Source organism: Neoarius graeffei, chromosome 16 (genome assembly GCF_027579695.1).
Source record: "Neoarius graeffei isolate fNeoGra1 chromosome 16, fNeoGra1.pri, whole genome shotgun sequence".
NCBI lineage: Eukaryota > Metazoa > Chordata > Actinopteri > Siluriformes > Ariidae > Neoarius > Neoarius graeffei.
In genome coordinates, this window is record NC_083584.1 from 20937972 (window position 1) to 20949068 (window position 11097).

The window sequence follows — 11097 nt, forward strand, 5'->3', positions numbered from 1 at the left end:
GGGTCCTCCGAGCTCCCGGGTGGGCGGTGAGAGGGGAAGAGTGACCCCACTGGAGAACTTTGGCCCGGGCTTGATGTGGGACGTACAAGAGGCCCGGTGGCCCCGTCCCAGGACCAGGGTCCTGGCGTTGGGCTCGTCGGACGACCTCCTCAATACCCCAGCGGACAGGGGCCACAATCCGGGACACAGGGATAACAGGCCCGACTTCACTCTCCCTGTTAGTGGCAGAGAACAGCTTGGACAGGGCGTCAGGTTTGGTGTTCTTGGAGCCGGGGCGGTACGAGAGGGTGAAGTCAAACCGACTGAAAAACAGGGCCCACCTAGCCTGTCGTGGGTTCAGTCTCTTGGCTTGCTGGAGGTACTCCAGGTTCTTGTGGTCAGACCAAACCAGGAATGGATGTTGCGCTCCCTCCAGCCAGTGCCTCCACTCCTCAAGGGCCAGTTTGACCGCTAGCAGTTCTCGATCCCCCACATCGTACCGGGACTCCGCAGGACTCAGGCGGTGGGAGAAGTATACGCAGGGGTGCAGCTTTCCTTCCGAACATTGAGAGAGCACCGCGCCGACACCACTGTCCGAGGCGTCCACCTCCACGATGAATGGTTGGGAGGTGTCCAGGAGGACCAGAATGGGTGCCATGCAGAAGCAGTCCTTGAGGTCTTTGAACGCCTTTTCCGCCTGAGGAGACCAGACATAAGATCCACCTGTCCCTTTGGTGAGGTCCGACATGGGTGCTGCTACAGAACTGAAGTTCCTGATAAACTTGCGGTAGAAGTTAGCAAATCCTAAGAACCACTGAACCTCTTTGACAGACTTGGGAGTGGGCCAGTCCCGGACGGCCAGGGTCTTGGCTGGGTCCATTTGGAGTTGGCCTGTCCGTACGATAAAACCCAGAAAGGAGACCTCGGGAACATGAAATTCGCATTTCTGGGCCTTGGCGAACAGATTGTTCTGTAGCAGCCTCTGGAGAACCTGGCGGACATGGTGGCGGTGCTCCTGCATGGTCTTGGAAAAGATAAGGATGTCGTCGAGGTAGACAAAAACGTACAGGTTAATCATGTCCCTTAAGACGTCGTTGATTAGGGCCTGAAAAACAGCTGGTGCATTGGTGAGTCCGAAGGGCATCACCTGGTATTCGTAGTGCCCAGACGGGGTGTTAAAAGCAGTCTTCCACTCGTCTCCCTGTCGGATACGGATGAGGTGGTATGCGTTCCATAGGTCCAACTTGGTGAAGACGGTGGCACCTTGGAGCAGGTCAAATGCTGTGGACATCAGCGGAAGGGGATATCGGTTGCGCACAGTGATCTTGTTCAGGCCCCTGTAGTCAATACATGGTCGGAGCCCCCCATCCTTCTTGCCGACAAAGAAGAAGCCGGCACCAGCAGGTGAGGTGGAGGGTCAAATGAACCCAGAGACCAGGGTGTCTTTGAGGTATTCCTCCATGGCCTTGCGTTCTGGCTGAGAGAGGGAAAACAATCTGCCACGAGGAGGGGTAGTCCCAGGGAGCAAGTCAATGGCACAGTCGTAGGCCTGGTGCGGAGGAAGAACGGCAGCCCTGCTCTTGCTGAAGACCTCCTTGAGATCCCAGTACTCTGTGGGAACTTGAGATAACTCAGTGAGATCAGGGGGCTCAGCAGGAGACACAGGAGAGCTAGAGAGCAGACAAGAGGCATGGCATGCAGGGCCCCATTCCACAACCTGGCTTGTTACCCAGTCTATGCGAGGGTTGTGGCGAGTAAGCCAAGAAAGGCCTAAAATAACTGGGAACTCAGGTGAAGGTATCAGGTGCAGGGATATTTCTTCTTTGTGACCTTGAGACTGGAGGAAGACTGGAGAAGTAACTTGGGTGACTCTTCCATCACCTAACGCTTGGCCATCGAGGGCAGACACAGACAGTGGGACTTCAAGAGGTGCAGTCGGGACATTGATACTTTGGGCGAAGTGAATATCCATAAAGTTCCCAGCCACCCCTGAGTCTAACAAAGCTTGACAAGAGTGGACAGACTCACCCCAGAACATGGAGACCGGGATGTAGATTCCTTGGCCAGGGAGTCCGGGAGAGAGGGTAGGCCCCGTCACAACCCTCCCTCGGCTGGATGGGGCGGTCCTTTTCCCGAGAGTTCGGGACATGATGCTCGGAAGTGACCAGGCTTGCCACAGTAGATGCAGCACTTGTCCCTCCTTCTGTGCTCCCTCTCAGATGCGGAGAGGCGAGTACGACCCACTTGCATGGGTTCTGGACAGTCACTGGAGGAGGTAGACGGGCTCCAGGTAGAGGCAGGGAGGCTGGGGAGGCTCAGGACTTGGCGGTGTTCTCTCATCCTGTTGTCCAGATGAGTAGAATGTGAGATGAGAGTTTCGAGGTCACTTGGGCATCCAATAGAGGCCAGGCTGTCCTTGATGGGGTCAGACAGACCATGGTGGAAGGCTGACACCAGGGCAGTCTCGTTCCATCCACTTACTGCTGCAAGCGTCCGGAACGAGATGGCGTAATCTGCGACGCTTCCTCCTTGCCGGATGGACATGAGCTTTCTGGCTGCGCCTTTACTGATGTCTGCTTGATCGAAGACCCGAAGCATCTCTTCAGTAAACAGTTCAAAATCAGAGCACTCGGGTCCCCGTCTCTGCCAGATAGCTGTTGCCCAAGCTCGTGCCTTACCAGCTAACAAGGTTATCACAAAGGCGATCTTGCGGCGATCCGTAGTGTAGGTGGTAGGCTGGAGCTCAAAGGTGAGTTGGCACTGGGTAAGGAACTCCCGGCACTCACCGTGCTTGCCGTCATACCTCTGTGGTGCAGGAAGGCTGGGTTCACGAGGTGAAGGAGACAGTGTGGCAGGAGGCACTGGAGCAGGAACAGGAGCTGGATCAGGATGAGGAGATGCAGGCAGAGGTGTCAGCTGTGCTAGGGTTTTCCCAATTTGCTGAAGCAGTACCTCGTGGCGAGCAAGGGCCTCACGTTGGCTCGTGAGCATACGTCCATGTGTGTCCATGGTCGCTCCGAAGCGTTTCGGAGCTGCCATAATTCCCTGAAGGTTGGCCAGGTAGACAGTTGAAGCAGCCTCTGCTGAGTCGGTCATGACGGAGTCTTTCTGTTAGGGTTTTGCTGGGATTCGAAACTGGTTCGCTGATGTGATAATCCAGCAAACCCCCACTAAGCCACCAGGGGAATGACTCAAGTGCAGAGGTGTGAGGCGGAAGTAGAAAAGTATCAAAAGGTTTATTTACAATATTTACAGTCCAAAAGAGATAATCCAGAACGCTCAGAAGATGAAGGGAAAATAAAAAATATCCAAAAGTCCAAAGTAAATACAAAAGCCAAAAAACCAGAAAAGAAAAGGCAAAAATACCAATGCTCAGAAGATCCAAAAAACAGTAAATACTAAGTCCAAAAGTCCAAAAAGAAAAGCAAAGTGCAAAACCAAAAAGAAAAAGGCAAGGAACACGGTACAAAGGTAACTGGAGCTAAACATAACAGCACAAAGACTCCGTGACAAGAGGACTGAACTCAGGGGTATAAATACACAAACTAAAATAGGACACAGGTGACACTAATGAGGACTAGGCGGGGCACAAGACACATGGAAAACAACAAACATAAAACACAGAAACAGTGGCGGCCTCTAGAGGCCAAAACAAACATGACAAGAAAAGGAAATAACAGTGGCCTCTAGAGGCCAAAACAGTCCCAGTCCTAACAGGGCCTTTCTGTGTGGAGTTTGCATGTTCTCCCCGTGTCCGCGTGGGTTTCCTCCAGGTGCTCCGGTTTCCCCCACAGTCCAAAGACATGCAGGTTAGGTTAACTGGTGACTCTAAATTGACCGTAGGTGTGAAAAGTTGTTTCTCTATGTGCCAGCCCGATGATGACCTGGCAACTTGTCAGCTGGGATAGGCTCCATCTTACCCACAACCCTGTAGAACAGGATAAGCGGTGACAGATAATGGATGGATAGATATATAAGAGCAGCACAGTGGTTAGCACTGCCGCCTCACAGCAAGAAGCCCAGCGGCCGACAAGGGCCTTTCTGTGTGGAGTTTGCATGTTCTCCCCGTGTCCACGTGGGTTTCCTCCGGGTGATCCGGTTTCCCCCACAGTCCAAAGACATGCAGGTTAGGTTAACTGGTGGCTCTAAATTGACCGTAGGTGTGAAAAGTTGTTTCTCTATGTGCTAGCCCTATGATGACCTGGCACCTTGTCAGCTGGGATAGGCTCCAGCTTGCCTGTGACCCCGTAGAACAGAATAAGCGGCTACAGATAATGGATGGATTGATAATCTTAATCATTTTAGTTTATTCTTAGACAGATTCTACAAGGATATTCTTCCTTTTTAAACATAAAATGTGAAGGAATTGTGGGCCTCACACCAAGAAGGTTCTAGGTTTGAGCCCTGTAGCCGATGGGAGCCTTTCAGTGTGGAGTTTGCATGTTCTTCTCATGCCTGCGTGGGTTTCCTCCAGGTTTCCCCTACAGTTCAAAGACATGTGGCTAGGTTAACTGGCTACTCTAAATTGTCCATAGCTGTGAATGTGTAAAATACCCAACCACTGGGGTTGTACAAGACAGTGCATAATTGGTGCCGGTACCAAGCCCGGATAGATTGGGCAGGGTTGTGTCAGGAAGGGCATCTGGTGTAAAACTATGCAGAACAGATCTACTGTGGTGACCCCGAATGTACAGGAGCAGCTGAAAGAAGATGATTATATGTGAAGGAATTCCATCAGCTACTTTATAATAGAAGCCTATCACACTCTTTCCTTTTTTTTTGTCATTCATTCATCTTCAGTAACCGTTTTATCCTGGTATCTTCTGGATGGCAACATACCTGGAGCTTATCCCAGGAACATTGAAGGAACATAAGGAGGCAGGAATACACCCTGGATGGGACCTCAGTCTAGCACAAGGCACTATGCATATGCTGTATATTCTTGGGTTTCAGTCACGTGACTTTTAGCAATTTCACTGCTGGAGGTCAAGCAAACCAAAACGGCTGTCGTAGAGCAAACAACTAGCGATAATTTATCAGAGTATGCTCGTAATCTAGAAGCCACTGCTGGCTTTAGATATATTCAGAAAATTGCTATGTGTAATGGAATCGACCCCTACAGTCTGGGAAAGAAGGATTTGTCATACAGTCTCGAAAACTACCCTTCAGTCGAGTTCCCCGACATCTCGAACTATCTGGTGTTGCAGACATCCTTCTACACCCCAAAACAGATGAAAGTGTGGAAGAGTATGGAAGCTTACAACTTTTTTGTATATGGCTGGGTAAAGGACCTCGGTATCAAATCGCTGCCAAATGAATCCTGTATTGTTTTTGCCTGTGTAAGTATGTTTCTTTAAGCTTTTCGTTCGTGTCTTTACAACAAAGCGCTGCAAGTTGAAGTGTAAAGAAACAACAGTTTGCTTGATTCTCACTTGTGTTGGCTCTTATCTCTCAGGTAAATCATTCACAAAGACCATCAGAAACCCCTTTAAAGACCTGGATCTTAGTTAAACAAAACGGAGAAGTGATCACGGCGCATGGTAACTGTATGGCTGGGTAAGAAATTTGTAACGTCCCTCATATGGACTTTGTGAGGAGTCGGAGGAGTAAACAAAGAAACAGCTGGGGACTTTAGCGCTTCATGACTAAAAAAAGTACCGTAAAATAATGACACATAGCAAGAAAAGTACTTGGAAAACACTAAGGCTATAGCTGAGAGGGAAATACAAACCTTTCACCAAGTGATCACTGCAAACTCGAGCGTGCTTCAACTCGGCTCCCTTCGATTTCAGTGAGGGGTTCAAAAGCCACCTTTCTCGATGTCTTTTTGTGAAATCCTGTGTTCGTTCACCCTTTTTTATTCGTTCATGGGGAACCCTGAAGAAACTTTTATCAGTTTCATGGCTTGATTGGTTCGAACAACCTAAAACAATGCAAGCGTAAGGCATTTTTCATGCGAGCAATGGACCTTCTCCGTACAAACACTTTGTCAACTGAGCTTTGGTAGACCACCAGCGAAAGTTTTGAATAACTAATGAGGTGGATGTGACGTCACGTGAAACCCAAGAATACTATGTGACAGCAGGGGCGTGACCAAGCATCAGTTTGTGAATGGAGGGTGAGGAAGGTGAGTGGCCAAGTCGTTACACCTGTTGTCAATTGATGTGTGTGTGTGTGTGTGTGTGTGTGTGTTTATTGCAGTGATGGTGGAGTATAAAAGGAGTAGGAAAGCAGAGAAGAGTGCCTGGGACCAGAACACGACTCTGTGTGTGTGTCCTAGAGGAAGCCAAGTGAAGCTGAAAAGCTGTCAGTAAACGCGTGTGAACATTATCTCCCACCTGCCGTACTTCTGTACTCCACCCACATCAATTGACAACAGGTGTAATGACTTGGCCACTCACCTTCCCCGACCCGGTCCTCCATTCACAAACTGATGCTTGGCCACACCCTCACTGCCACATACACCTTCACATACTCTTTCATACGGTACATCACTCCTTGTCCTTGTCCTGGCACATTTCTGGGATTAGGAACAAAACTCAGAAGAAACCCACATGGGCTCGAGGAGAGGATGCACAAGCACCCAGACACCAGCTCAGGATAGAACTAGGGACCCTGCGGCTGTGAGGTGAGCACCACTGTGACACCTCATATTAATAAAATGTCATTTAATTTTATATGAAGGCAATCTATGGGTTAATTTAGAATACTCTTGCATTTTTAATAATTTTGTTATTCCTTCAGTGGTGCACTGGTTAGCACTGTCACCTCACAGCAAGCAGGTTTTGGGTCAACTGTTGGTCAACTGGGGGATTTCTATATGGAGTTTGCATGTTCTTCTCCTGCCTGTGTGGGTTTTCTCAGGGTGCTTTGGTTTCCTCCCACAGTCCAAAGACATGCAGATTAGGTCAGATGGCTAGTCTAAATTGCACATCGTTGTGAATGTGAGTGTGAAAGGCTGTCTGACTTCCTGCGTTAGCCCCGTGATAGACTGGTGACCGGTCCAGGGTGAACCCAATCTCTCGCCAAGTGTCAGCTAAGGCTACATCCACACGACAATGGCAACAAGATTTTTTTTTTTTAAATATCGCGTCCACATGGGCAACGGATCAGTAAAATATCAGGTTCATATGGCAACGCAATGCTTGCTGAAAACGATGCAATACACATGCCACACCACTACGTGCGCTGTAAGACGGTCCCATCGGAGACACCAGAACAATAGAAGTAGATGCATGCGCATAACTGCGCATGCGCACAGTGACTATCCCTGTCACTGTCACACGCACACACTTTCTCACTCCCTATCCTATGGATATAGTCCCTTTAAATCACGTGCTCGTTTTTTGAATTGAGATGCGGAAAGAGGAATGAACGGGGATAGATGGAGAGAGAGAGGAATGAACGGGGGTAGATGGAAGCCGGTACGCCAACATTCTGATATCCTCCAGAATTCTTTAATGGTCTGGAATAAATTAAATGCTACACGTTGATGGATTACTTTGTTCTTCTACGCCCTTTTTGAGGAATGTATTGTCAGACTTAAACCAACATCTGAAGAGGTGAGATCGCTCCTTTTTTTTTCCCCTATTTTTGCTGGCGGGATTGACTCTGCCCTAAGGGCTATTCTCTCTCTCTCTCTCTCTCTCTCTCTCTCACTTTGCACCATTACACAATAAATATTCACAGTGAAAATATTTTGTAAACGCGTTTCATGAACCAAGTTATAGGATTTATTGACAACTCGCATCGAGTGCGTTACACTTCTACCCGGCGTGAAGCACATGTGGTTGTGACGTCATCGTAAACAAATCCATTCTACTCATCCAGACGACTTCGCAACGGCGCCGTTGCCAGATTTTTTCACTCTGGAACCCGTTCTCAAAAGATTTCGTTTTGGGGCACCCAAAACGCCAGTGCCGTGTGGAAACCAGGCCGAAACGATAAACAATTTTATCAGATTCACCTGAATCCGTTGCCGTGTGGATAGGGCCTAAGTTTGGCTTCAGCTCACCCACAACCTGCAATGAATAAACAATATAGAAAATTACTGTTCATTCCCCTGGTGTTTTATGGTCCTGGATGGTTTTTTTTTTTTAAAAATCAGTCTGGATTTTTTTTAAATAATGAAAAATGTATTTGTTATGTTTAACAAGAATTTATGACCTTTACACTTTCAAACTCACGCTGTGATGGACTTTTGATGCACTCATAAGAACCAAGCATGAGAAGGTTTTTTTGTTTGTTTGTTTTTTAAAATTCATGTTGACTTTCTCATTGATTAGTGTCCATGGACTTCTACAAAGTTTATAGTGGGTACTGATGCCAAATTAAAATGCCTATTTAATGTCTTCATTTAAATATGCATGAAGTAGGAATTCTAAGTAATGTTAGTTTATTTATTTGGATTTTCAGTATAATGTATAAGTATAATGCCAGTGTGTAGCGAGCCTCTTTGGTATGACTGAAAGCATCATATCTGTAAAGGTTTTCAGTCATCCATGCCATGATGAACTGAAAAAAGGAAACGTAACCTCACCTTGGACAACCCACGTGGATAACGAGTGGGGGATTTTCCCATGGGTTCTGCTGTGTTTCTGAGAAACAGTAGTACCTGTCTATTCCTTTATTGTTATTTGTCAGATATAATTGCATGATAATACAATGCCAGTCAAAAATTTGGCTACACCTACTTATTCATAGTTTTTTTTTCTGTATGTTGACTATTTTCTACATTGTAGAACAATACTGAAGACATCAAAACTATTAAATAATATCTGGAACATATATGCAATTATGTGGTAAACAAAAAAGTGTTTAAAAAAACACGTTTCATATTTTAGATTATTCAAAGTAGCCAGCGTTTACCTTGATGACGCTTTACACACTATTGGCATTATCTTAACCAGCTTCATGAGGTAGTCACCTGGAACACTTTTAAATTAACAGGTGTGTCTTGTCAAAAGGTAATTAGTGGACAAGTTTCTTGCCTTCTTAATGCATTCGAGATCAAACAGTAAATAGTAAATAATAACAATACAGTAAACAGCCCTATTCAACACCACAACTGTAGTAATCCATATTATATCAAGAACCGCTTGACTAAGTAAAGAGAAACAACATCCATCATTACTTTAAGACATGAAGTGACTTTTAATTAATAAAAATAAAGAAAAAACATTGAATTAGAATTAGTGTGTCCAAGTATTTGACTGGTACTGTATAATAGAGATTTTTAGGAACTACCTAAAAGCGGAGCTGCTGATGAGTGCATGAGCAAAATATTTGCAAGGGCACAAAATCAACCTGAATAGAATGATAATAATATTATAGCATATCCATAACCGCTTTTCCTGTGCAGGGTCATGGGCAAGCTGGAGCCTATCCCAGCTGACTATGGGCGAGAGGCAGGGTACACCCTGGACAAGTTGCCAGGTCATCGCAGGGCTGACACATAGCGACAAACAACCATTCACACTCACATTCACACCTACGGTCAATTTAGAGACACCAATTAGCCTAACCTGTATGTCTTTGGACTGTGGGGGAAACTGGAGCACCCGGAGGAAACCCACGCAGACACGGGGAGAACTTGCACACTCCACACAGAAAGGCCTCCATCGGCCACTGGGCTCGAACCCAGGACCTTCTTGCTGTGAGGCAACAGTGCTAACCACTACACCACCGTGCTGCCTTATATTATAGCATATGAACAATTGAATTGTGTAGTGTTGTGTATTTCGCATCAATAAATTGCTGCATTTTCTTGTGACAGTGATACCAATAATGAGATACACATCACAGTTATGAATACGTATTTATTCCTTTCTTTGACACCGCATGCCATGCATCAGAAACAACACCACGACATTTATTATGGTGTGACTCTGCTGGGTGCCTGGTGTTCAGCAGTCAACCAATGCTTTCATTTTACATCATTACCATATAGTTACGACTGAATATCAAACTTGATATGTCAAACAGTTGTCTGGTTACATCTTTCTCTTTCATGTGCTTTGGAGCACGCAGAGTGCCATTACAACTCATTGCCATGCACTTGTTCCTGATTAGAGTGCAATCACAGTGCATACATATAAGGATTCACAGTAACACATAGACTCTGCAAAGGATAAACTCTGTGCCCCATGTTTAACATTACCAAACCTTGTATTTTGTATCGCTTTTCTAGCTTTGACCCTGCTTGTGTTTTTGGACTTAAAGGATTGTATTACCTCTGATATCCTGTCTGTGCCTCACTCGACTGCTGCCTGTTTTTCAACTCTGCCTTTGTCTGTGTTTTGGATCTGTTTGTTAGCATGCTTTCAGTAAAACTCTTCCTGCACTTACATCCATTCATCACCTTTACATGACAGAAACTGTCAATTGTCCAACAAGCTAGTGGACTAATAACACTATTTTAACTAGTTTTATATGAAACTGTTATGAATATTTTCTGTAAAATGTGTGAGTAAATAATCCCATGTTATTGTTTTTAAAGCAAATTAAAAATAAGTGCTGGATAAAAACCCATCTATCTTATGTAAATAAAGATGCAAATTTTGTTGTCCAGTGGTTAAGCGTTCATGAGATACGTTGCTTTGCACTTATGATTGGGTTCCCTGTGGTGATACACGCACATACAGACATCTTACGGTCAAGCCATCAAAAAATAGCCTCAATGAGGCTGTAGCTCATACCGGCCACTGTTGTTGTGTGTGAGTTTGAAATCTGATCAGTCCTGTGGGAGGAGTAGTGATTTTCGTGAAATTACATGTGACCCCTCTGTCACCTCATCCATGGTAGGTGGCGCCACCTGGTGAACAACTCTTGTTGGTATATGTCTTTAGAGTCTTCTGGGTGAGTTTCAGTGAAAACATACCAGCGGTTTACGAAGAGTAGGGTTTAATGTGATGAGTCACCCAAAACTTTCAGACACCCATAAAATTGTAAATATGACAGATGGTGCCACCATCTTGACAATTTTTATGCACACCCACCTGGGGAACATTGTATGCGAGTTTGATCAAAATCCGATCAATCCTGTAGGAGGAGTAGCAATTTTTCTAAATTGTGGATGGACGACAATGGATGACGGACAACACGTGATCGCATAAGTTC